This window comes from Chrysochloris asiatica, unplaced genomic scaffold (genome assembly GCF_000296735.1).
Source record: "Chrysochloris asiatica unplaced genomic scaffold, ChrAsi1.0 scaffold00446, whole genome shotgun sequence".
NCBI lineage: Eukaryota > Metazoa > Chordata > Mammalia > Afrosoricida > Chrysochloridae > Chrysochloris > Chrysochloris asiatica.
This window is the reverse complement of record NW_006408964.1, coordinates 1,135,701-1,146,575: the sequence shown is the minus strand read 5'-3', so window position 1 is coordinate 1,146,575 and position 10,875 is coordinate 1,135,701. Positions and strand designations below refer to the sequence as shown.

At 42.2% G+C, this 10,875-nt stretch overlaps 1 pseudogene; it reads left to right on the top strand.

Annotated features, from left to right (window-relative positions):
* The window catches only part of LOC102831091, a 22,620-nt pseudogene extending 12,821 nt beyond the window's left edge, over nucleotides 1-9,799 (top strand).
* The last annotated feature ends 1,076 nt before the right edge of the window (nucleotides 9,800-10,875 follow it).

Sequence of the window (10,875 nt, the reverse complement as noted above, 5' to 3'; positions counted from 1 at the left end):
CGTAGATCACATTGGGTAGAATTGGCATCTTAACAATATTGACTTTTCCCATGCAGGCACATGGAATAATTCTCTTAATTAGGCCTTTGGGTTCTTCGATTATAGAGTTTTGTCCTTTTCCTCCTCTGTATCTTTTGTTTATTTTGCTATCTTTACACCATTTTATTTTTGTTAACTAAGAAAACACTTTTTAAATTTCCAATTGAAGTTCTTTTCTACTGGTATAGGGTAGTAGTTGACTTTTTTTTTTTCCCTGAGAAAACTACCAGCAGAATGCATAAATAACCATTTATCTTTAAAGTGGCTGCTAATAACATATTCGTGCACATGCCACTACCAGGAATATGTAACATCTTTTATTTGCTAGACAAAGAACTAACACTTTAGCCTGAAGAAAAAATAATGTTTCCACCAGAAAGGAGATAGACTACAGCTGTGCCTTTTCTGTCAAAAAATGAGGTTGGACTTATGAGATATAGTGGGAACTTTGGAAAAACAATCCAGTGGTCTGGTGAAAGGAGATGGAGATAAGATTCTTAGGATTCAATAGTGAGCAATTGTTCTCATGACTAATTGCAACTCTCAGAACTGCAAAGGTAGATATTTTATAACAAAAATGGGGGAGTCGTTAATCTTACATTCCTGCAACAGAAGACGCTAGGACCATCACGAGGGAAGAGCACTAGCAGAATGTGGAACCCTATCCAGAGAAGCAGAGATACCGGATATTGAGGCAGAGATGAGGACATGGAGAGAGGGAGCAGCTGAGAGGACTCTTATTGCAAGAGAAAGGCTGTGTGCTGGTGACCAGGAGGCAGACTTCCAGAATGTGCCCTTTAATTGTTTAAATGATTATATACTCCTAAGTATTTAAATGAAAACATTGGGGATGGAAGCAAATACTGTTGAATGGTAATGCATGAAGGGGTTTGTAATTGTTGCAATAAAATGTGATTCATTAGGATGAGTGCAGAGCTGGTATTCTCCCATGTAAACTATCAATCAATTCACAGTAAAAGGGGCATTAGAGCTTGCCTAGTGAAAGACGTTTCTAGTGGAGTCTTTGTAGTGTACAAGAGCTCCAGTAGAATCCTGATCCCCGTCTAGAAGCTACAGAGGTGGGAAATTTGCCCTTGGAAAGACAGGTAGACAAACCAGGAGCAGCTAGAGGAACAGAAGATTCTTCAAGAATAAAAACCAGCAGGAAAAACCCAAAAGGCAAAGTGTTTTTCTGATTTTGCTTCCTCAAGAAGAAGAAGGTTGTTCACTAGGGAGCCATCTAGGCAAGCAATAAATTCCCGTCAGGACAAATTACCACCCCACCCCCCCAATTCTGATACTGAAAGGGAATACACAAGTAGTCAAGTAAGCTGGCTGGTGATTTTGTTGGTCTACTGGTGAGTGGAAGCGGGGGGAAATCAGCAATGATGATGTGGACTGTGTCTGACTAGGTTACATTGCCTCCCGTAGACCGGGAGTATGGTGAGACCTAGGGACTCCTGAGCCCATATACAAGGACATGGCCATGGAGGGCTAGAGCTGAGAGTGAAGTGTGCAGCTGATATGAAGTGAGGGGAGATGCGCAAGGGTGCCCAAACTTGCAGACAATGCTAATTGGATCAAGCTTCAATAACTGGATGATCAGAACCCAAGTAGATGGCTAGAGAAGTACATATGTCTGTTTTTTTGATAAAGAAAATAAGTGTAAATCACTACAATCTGATAAACTTGAACTATATTTATAGATGATGTTGTTGTTATTGTTGAGTGCTGTCAAGTCGATTCTGACCCATAGTGACTCTGTATAGGGTTTTCAAGGAGAAACTGGTGAGCTTGAACCACCGACTGTGCAGTTCAAACGACTTTGCAGTCTGAAGCATTAGTGCAGAAAGCCACACCAGGACTCCATTTACAGATATAGTAGCTTCTGATACCAAGAGGGAACGAATCTTCACAGCAAGAATCATGCCTATCCTGTCTGTACACAGGTTTGATAGGGATCGGCAACTTAGACATTGGCTACCTAAAATGGGGTGCTGTAAAAGCATGAAGTAACTGACTTACAAGTGTTCAAGAGGTTATTTAGATTCATAATGTCTAGCAGAAGGTAGTATCCCCACTGAGTGGTTTTCATCCTGCCTAGATGAGTCGGTTGAAAGGAGCTGGGGCTAAGACTCTTATGATTCAATCGTGATTAATTGTTGTCATGACTGATTGCTATTGTCACAACTGTAAAGGTAGAATATTTGTAGCAAAAAGGGGTGAGTGGTTTATCTTATAGTCCTTGAGTGGAGAACCCTGAGACCATCAAAGGAGAGGAGTGGGAGCACTGTGTGTGACCCTACCCAGAGAATCGGTGATGCCAGAGATAGAGGCAGAGATGATGACTTGGAGAGACAGAGCAGCTGAGGACTCTAGACTCATGGAGGGAGAGGGGATGTGTGCTGGTGGCCATAGGGCAGGCGTGCAGGGTGTATTCTTTGGATGTTTGAATGATTATATAGTCCTGAGTGTTTTGATGCACATCCCCCACTCAAAAAAAAAAAAAAACAACACCATTGTGGCAACCAATAACTGTTGACTGATGAAGCATGCAAGGAATTGTAACCATTGCAATGAAACAAAATACTATAGGATGAGTGTACAGCTAATGTTTCCCAAAGTAAATGATCATTCAGTTCACCATAAAAACTTAAAAATAAATAAAATTTTAAAGATTAAAAAAAGATATTCGGGAGAAAAATTCACAAATTAAGATTAATCAGTTGACATTTTTATGTAATCTCTTCATCTTGCAAATTTGTTGTGATCAGTTATTGACGTTTGTTGCAGACCGTGAAGGCCTGGTCAGAGGTTCGAGGCCCTATAGGCCCGAGTGTAACAGATCTAGCCACCTGGCAGTTAATAACAAATTATTTTTCATCTTAGTGTCCAGTTATGTTTTATTAATTGCAGACATGAAGCCCTTGATATATACAGATAAATGTAATATTTTCCTAAAAGCCAAGACTGTAAAATTCCAACAGGCAAAGTTCTTCCCTCAGAGAATTCATTCAAGGTAAATTGGGTGACTCCCTGGTCTGTTCCAAGGTCAATAGGAATGCCCTCCCTAAAGTGTTTCCAGGTGTGCTGCCTATTCACCCAGGCGCCTCTTTTCCTGAAGGACCTGGGCTGGGCAGCCGACACAATGGGAATCCTCCCTCCATTTGAGGCTAGGTGCTAAAAGGTATGTTAATTAAGCTTGAGAAACCAAGTTGTGGTTGTGAGATTCGAACCTGTGAAGTACGATGTAAAGTTGCCTGAATGTCTGGAAAAGTAAAATTGACAGCTGTACTTTGTCTTAGCCCCTCCTAACTTTGTGTAAAGTACCTCCCCTAAATAAAAGGAAGGCGCAGAACAAATCCAGGTGCATTAGGACTGGCAAGGCATGCGTTACAGCATGCAAGGGGCACAGTCAAGCCTTGCAACCATACTGCCTGTTTAGCCTAGACGTTTACTATGCAGGATATTATGGCCCATGTCATGAAAATAGGGAACAATCTGGGTAATTATGAATATGTATATGAGGTTGCCATATTGGAGAATTCTGTGGGCAGACTATTGAATGATGTAGGACTCATCTAAAGAAAATGGAAAGCTGGCTACTACAAGAACAAGCAAGTTGTTCTCCGGGGACAAGTGTCAATTGCTAAAATTTGATGAACTTGACCTATACTTATGGATGTTGTTCTTGTTAGAGGCTCAAAATATCTGACCGTTTTTCTCTGCTATTCATAAGGTTTTCAGTGACTAAATATTGGGAAGTAGTTCATCACTTCTTCTTCCTAGGCTTATCTTCATTTGGAAGCTCATCTGAAACTTGTCAACCATGGGTGACCCAGCTGGTATTAAAGATAGCGGAAGCAAGGGTCACGGAGGGGGGAAAATGGTTTCTGTGTTTGACTGCATTATGGATATTTATTTCCCCTGCCTACTACTGTAAAATAGACATATGTGTGATGTAATGAAAATGGATAAAGGAATTATGATTACAGAGGTGGTGTAAGCCTGGGGCTTGCGGAGGGGGAGAACGACCTCTTTGAGGTGTGAAAGAACAAAATGTCAATTGGATGACTAAGGTGCACCTGACACAAGTCATGGTATTTTCAGTTGCATGTGGAAGTTGGACAACGTGTAAGGAAGGTTGCAGCAGAGATAATATATTTGAATTTTCTTATGGTGAAATACATGTTTCCCTGAGGAGGTTGTAGGTAGTTCTGTGTCCTTTGATAGCATGAGACTGTGTTTGTGTGGCTTTGTATGAGTTTGTGCATGATGAAGGGAGCAGTCATTGATTTGAGGCCTTGGGGGATCCAGATTGTCATTTTTCCTGTTCTTTTGAGGTCTTTGTAACTTTTAGGATCTTTGTCTGTCTTTATGATGCTACCAGATGAGAAAACAGCTGAGTATCTGAAGAATTAAGTGGCTGACATGTAAAAACATTGTCCAAAAGAACCTTCATTTATTCTGTAGGTGTGCCTGTCATTTCCTGATCTCCTGGAGTTGAAAAAGATATACTTGACCACTCAGGACTCTGGGTTGCATTTTGCTTTTGTCTGGGTGGTTGGTTGTTCATACCCTGGATGTGAGCAGCAAACAGAAACATTGCCATTCTAGACTGTCTCCAAGTTGTTAGTATCCAGTGCTTCCTGTTTGTGGAACGTCCGGTTTCTCTATGGAAGGAGGTGTAATGGCTTGTTACCAATGAATAATAAGAGCATTTCTCTCTTTTCTCTTGTACTTTTCAATTGTTCTAGACCAAAGAGAGAGAGGAATAGACTGCTTTGGTCATAGCCAAACTGTAGAGAGATCGTTTCAGGCTGTTCAGTTTTTGAGACAGGATGTTTGTTGTCAGTGAGGAAGTGAATGTTGGGAAAGAAAAAGGCTGATGACTGTTACCTAGAGCAGACCTCAGGAGAGCACAGAACTTCCTGTCATTCACCTGTGGTTGTTCCCTAGAGCCGACCTCAGGAGAGCAAAGAACTTCCTGTCATTGATCTGTGGTTGTTCCCTAGAGCCGACCTCAGGAGAGGACAGAACTTCCTCTCATTCACCTGTGGCTGTTCCCTAGAGCCGACCTCAGGAGAGCACAGAACTTCCTGTCATTGATCTGTGGTTGTTCCCTAGAGCCGACCTCAGGAGAGAACAGAACTTCCTGTCATTGATCTGTGGTTGTTCCCTAGAGCAGACCTCAGGAGAGGACAGAACTTGTGAATTCTCAGTGCCACAGGCCTGTCAGCATTACTACCTATGATTATTATTACTGTGGTATTTGCAAATTCAATATTCCATTCAATTCTTTTTTGTTTATTGAAAGGAATTCTATGAAATGTCACTTTCCCCTCCCCCTCTCTCTTTAGTTATCACATAGTTGCTAACATTGCTGTATCTGATTGCACATGCCTACACAGGTGTGGTCTTTATGCACATGTTTGTGCATGTGTGTATATGCTGTACATTGTCCACATATATTACAATTCTTAGTGAGGAACCAGGTATTTAGACTTCTAATAATTCTCCAGACAGCATGTACTGTTCATTTACTGGGGAAAGGGGAACAAGTTAGTATTTTGGTACAGCATCTTTCTACAGCAAAGCATGTGAGGTCTTGAAAAACAAATAAGTTGGTGGATCTGGTAGAAGTGCAATGAGGAGCTCCATCAGGAACAACACGGAATACCGGAAGAAGCAGGCTCAGGGGATGGTTCCAGAATTCTGAAGCACATAGAATGGAATATTTAGAACGTTGGAAGGCTTACAGCCAGTGGAATTTGTAGCAGAAACCATTTGACCTAGCCTTGATGGCTTGATAATCAGAACTCAACTAGAGGAAGATTACCCCCACAAAAAATTTTTTTTGGATAAAGGAAACAGGTAAATTGTTACAATCTGATGAACCTGATCTATACTCATGGAGGTAGTAACTCTAAATCACGAGAGGAAAGACGTCTTCACATTAAGCATCAGTGCTGTCCCCTCTGTAGACATTGGCTACCTAAAATGAGGGTGCGATAAAGGCACGAAGAGATTGGCTTACAAGGTTTCAAGAGAAAGTTTAGTTTGGGAGGTGGGGAGAAGAGTTCCAACTGAATAATTTTCATCTTGTCTAGATAGATCTGGTTAAAAGAGATGTGTATAAGATTCTTATGATTCAATAGTGAGTAATAGTTATCATGATTAATTGCGACTGTCACAATTGTAAAGGTAGATGTTTTGTAACAAAAACAGGGGAGTGTTTAATCTTACAGTCCAGAAACAGCGGAACTTAGGACCATCAAGAGAGAAGCGCACAAACAGAAGGCGGGACCTTATCCAGAGAAGCAGCGACACCAAAGACGGAGGCACAGATGGTGACATGGAGAGAGGGAGCGTCTAGTACTCTAGATTCATGGGAAGAGAGGGACTAAGAGCCGGTGGCCAGGAGGCCGACTTTCAGAATGTGCCCTTTGGAGGAGTAGATTATATATGCCTCAGTGCTGTTTTTTAAAAAAACGCTACAGTGAATAGAGAGAAATAACCTTAACTGATGGTACATGGAGGGGATTATAATCATTGTAATGAAACAAGGTATATGTAAAACTGATGATCTGCCCTGTAAACTTTCACTCAATCCACAATAAAAGCCTTAAAAAGAAAAAAAGGAAAGGGCAGCTAATCTCTCCCAAAGGTGCCTTTTAATTATGTTCAAAAATTTACTGGAAAGATTTTTTTTTTTTTTTAATCTGGATATTATGTATGCTACAGTGAAAGGGTTACAAGCTCAGAATACCTCAAGCAATTCAACATTCATGGCCCCAGTATAATCACGTTATACCACAACTTAGTTTGACATGTATTCTTCATATGTTGTTAATTGTTGTTGTTAAGTGCCATCAAGTCGGTTCCGACCGACCCATAGCGACCCTGTACAGGGTTTCCGAGGGTATAAATCTTTACGGGAGTAGAAAGCCTCATCTTTCTCCCGTGGAGCGTCTGGTAGTTTCGAACCGCTGACCTTAAGGTTCGCAACCCGATTCGTAACCACTACGCTACCCCAGAAGTTTATTGATGTTAATCCCATATTCCCAACAGTGATCTTTTGAGGATGTTTTAAAGTACAATACAATTATTGGTGACCAACGTAGTCACCATCCAGACCCACATGCCTGCTCATGTATTTCCCTTGATTCTCAGTCTTAAAAGGGGGTTTGCTCTGAGGGGTCCCGACCACTTGCCTTGATGTCTCTTGAGCAAACAGCTTACTTGTCCTCGTAGATATCAGTCAGACTGCCGTTATTGTTTTGGACTTTTCCTGCCAGTCTTTCTTTCACAGAGTATCTTCTGTTCTTCTCACAGCTCCAGGGTGGTCTCCTCGTCCTTTGCAGTGGAAATTTCCTACCTCAGTCGGTTCTGGATGGGGTTCTGGATTCCACCTGTGGTCTTGTGCAGTATAAAGGCTCCACCACTCTCACTGGGCAACTTCTAGCCAACTTTAAGGTAATCCAATCAGTTATAGGCTGAAGATAGACTTACAAGCTTTCTGTAATGATGACTGGCTATTTATTTCTCCCCACCTCAAGTGTCTATTTTACAGTTGTAGGAAAGGGAAACCAAGATTCAAGAGACAACCAAGCATCTTAGCAATATTCCCCTCTTTTATCCCTTCAAACTGTGCCTCAATCCTTGTATCCGGAGCCCTGAAGTTCCAACACTGTGCATACATCATCATTTACCTCTGTCCCACTTAGCCCATGCGAAGCTGCCTAATTGTTCTCCTGTCAGCCTTGTTCTTCTATTCCCCTACCCCTTTTTGTGTATTGCCACCCCAACACCCAAGCTAACCTGTGTCTATTCCTTATACTGTGCCCTATCTTCTCCTCCCTGCCCTCCTCTCCTCTCATATATCCTGGCTAGAAGAATAAAAGATATTTCATGAAAGAAAGACCAGCAGGAAAAAGCTGAAACTATAACGGCAGTCGGATTGATTACTACAAGAACAAATAAGCTGTTTGCCTGAGAGCCATCAAGGCAAGTGGGCGGGACCCCTCAGAGCTGGAGAAGGCTGTGTGCAGGGGGCTGCGGAGGCAGGCCAGTGTGGTGTACCCTTTATGCATGCAGGGGACTGTAAACATTGCAATGAAATGAAGTGTGCTAGGATGAGTGTAAAGATGAAGCTCTCCCGTGTAAACCTCACAATAAAAACTTAAAAAAAAAAAAGTTGTTTATTGGTCCAGTGGTGAGGATTTTTTTCCCTTTACATTGAGATGTAATCCATACCGAAGGCTGTGCTCTTTGATCTTCATCATTAAACGTTTTAAATCCTCTTTATTTTCTGCAAGCAAGGTAGTATAATCTGTATGTCGCAGGTTGTGAATGAGTCTTTCTCCAATCCTGATGCCATGTTTTGCTTCATATAACCCAACTTCTTGGATAATTTGCTCAGCATACAGGTTGAATAAGTATGGTGAAAGAATACAACCCTGCCACACACTTTTCTTAATGGTAAACCATTCAGTGTTCCCATGTTCTGTACGAACAACTGCCTCTTGGACCATGTACAAAATCCCCATGAGCACAATTAAGTCTCTCTGACATCCGTTTTGACCTTTTCCTTCTTTCTTATCTTCTTAATTACTTTTTGCTTTCTTCATGTATGATGTTCTTGATGTCATCCCACAACTCTTCTGGTCATCGGTCTTTAGTGTTTAATGTATCAAATCTGTTCTTCAGATGATCTCTAAATTCAGGTGTGATAAAGTCAAGGTCATATTTTGACTCTTGTGGTCTTGTTTTCATTTTCTTCAGCTTCATTTTGAATTTGCATAAGAGTAATTGATGGTCTGTTCCACAGTCTGCCCTTGGCCTTGTTTTCACTGATGATATGGAGTTTTCCATCTTCTGTGTGTTCCATCTGGCGATGTCCATGTGTGTAGTCATCTGTTATGCTGTCTAAAGAAGGTATTTGAAATAAATCATTGGTTTTACAGAATTCTATCATGGTCCTCCAGCATTATTTCTATCACCAATGACATATTTTCCAACTACTGGTCCTTCCTCTTTGCTCCCAACCTTTGCATTCCAATCACCAGTAATGAGCAATACATCTTGATTATATGTTTGATCGATTTCAGATTGAAGAAGTTGGTAGAATTCTTCTATTTCTTCCTCACTGGTTTTAGAGGTTGGTGCATAAATTTTAATAATAGTGGTATTAACTCGGCTTCCCTGTAGGCTTATGGATATCATCCTATCATTTACAGCATTGTATCTCATGACTGATCTGGATATGTTCTTTTTGACAGTGAATGCAACACCATTCCTTTTCAGTTTGTCATTCCCTGCATAGTAAACCATGTGGTCGTCAGATTCAAAATGGCCAATACCAGTCCATTTCAGCTCACTAACGCCTAAGATATCAATTATTGATGCATTCCTTTTCATTTTTGAACATCCATTAAATATATTCTGATCTTCAGTGGATGTTCTTTGTGAACGTTGTTGTTGTTGTTGTTAAGTGCCATTGAGTCGGTTCCGACCCATAGGGACCCTGTACAGGGTTTCCGAGGCTGTAAATCTTTACGGAAGTAGAAAGCCTCATCTTTCTCCTGCGGAGCCACTGGTAGTTTCGAACTGCTGACCTTAAGGTTCACAGCCCGATTCATAACCACTACGCTATCAGAGCTCCTTTTGTGAACGTTAGCGTGGTCCGATACCACTGCCCTCACTCTTTTGCGCATGCCCAGATGGGAAGGTTCGCTACCGCTTTCCGGAAGCCTCCTGATTTCTCACAGGAAGGAGAAACGTGGTGCAAAAAGCTTTTTAGTCCTCTGTGACCCACTGAGGAAGGAGGACACTATGTTGGAGTATTGCGATGCTGAGTCGGGAGCAGGACTCTCCCAGGTGTGCCTCTCTGGCTGAGGAAACGGGAGAACAAGGTTTTAGGAGATAATGGGCTTGAAGTTCGGGGCTGAGGAATTCCAACGGTTTTGTGGCCTCATTGATCCAAGGTCATGTGACTCTTTGAGGCATTTTTGTCTCCAACAGGCACCCGTAGTTTCCTCAGCTGGTAAATTTCAGGGATTATCCAGTAATGTTTGATTTTGATTTCAGTCCTGTTATAATTTGACTTTAATTTCACTCGGCTACGATCCTTGGAGTGGGATTCAAAGACCAGTCCAGGAACCACGGATTTATTTTAAGGAAACGGAGATACATGTGGACTGAGCGCAGCTAGGGAGTCTTAAGAGGGATTCCTCGTTTTTAACAATGGGGCCATGATGGTCGCTTCAGCCTCTGTCACTGTTGGGTTTCGTCCTGACTGAAATAAAACCATCTTGTCACCGCAGGTTTCTCCGTGCCCCGTTACAGTAGGAGTGTGCCCGGAGACCACAGTCGGTATATGGGGTGTGTGAGGTCTCACAGCCCCTTTCCTGGTCTTATCCTGTGCAACCCCGCCCGGCACAAAGCTTTGCAGCCCGAGCACCCATTCCCCTGGGAGTTTGTGAGAAATGTAGTCTCCACCATTGCAGCCTCCTGGCATCCACCTGCTGAACATTGTCCCCTTTTGTTAGAATTTTGTTTGGGACTGGAATTCCCCATGGAAACATGACTAGGAATGCAGTCTGGGAGGAAGCCAAAAATCTGAACTCTGTTAACCCTTTCCACCCCTCCCCATACTTCTTCTATTTCAGCTCTCCGGTGTGGTCCCGAGTGGGAGCCTTGGGGTGACCATCTTGCACACCCCTAAGACATCAGGAAGGACTTCAGGTGTTCTGACTGTGTGTGGACCAGACATTAAGCATCTGTTCCCAAACTGCCCAGGGTTCAGCTTTGACTTTGGACCCTCTTTCTCAAGTG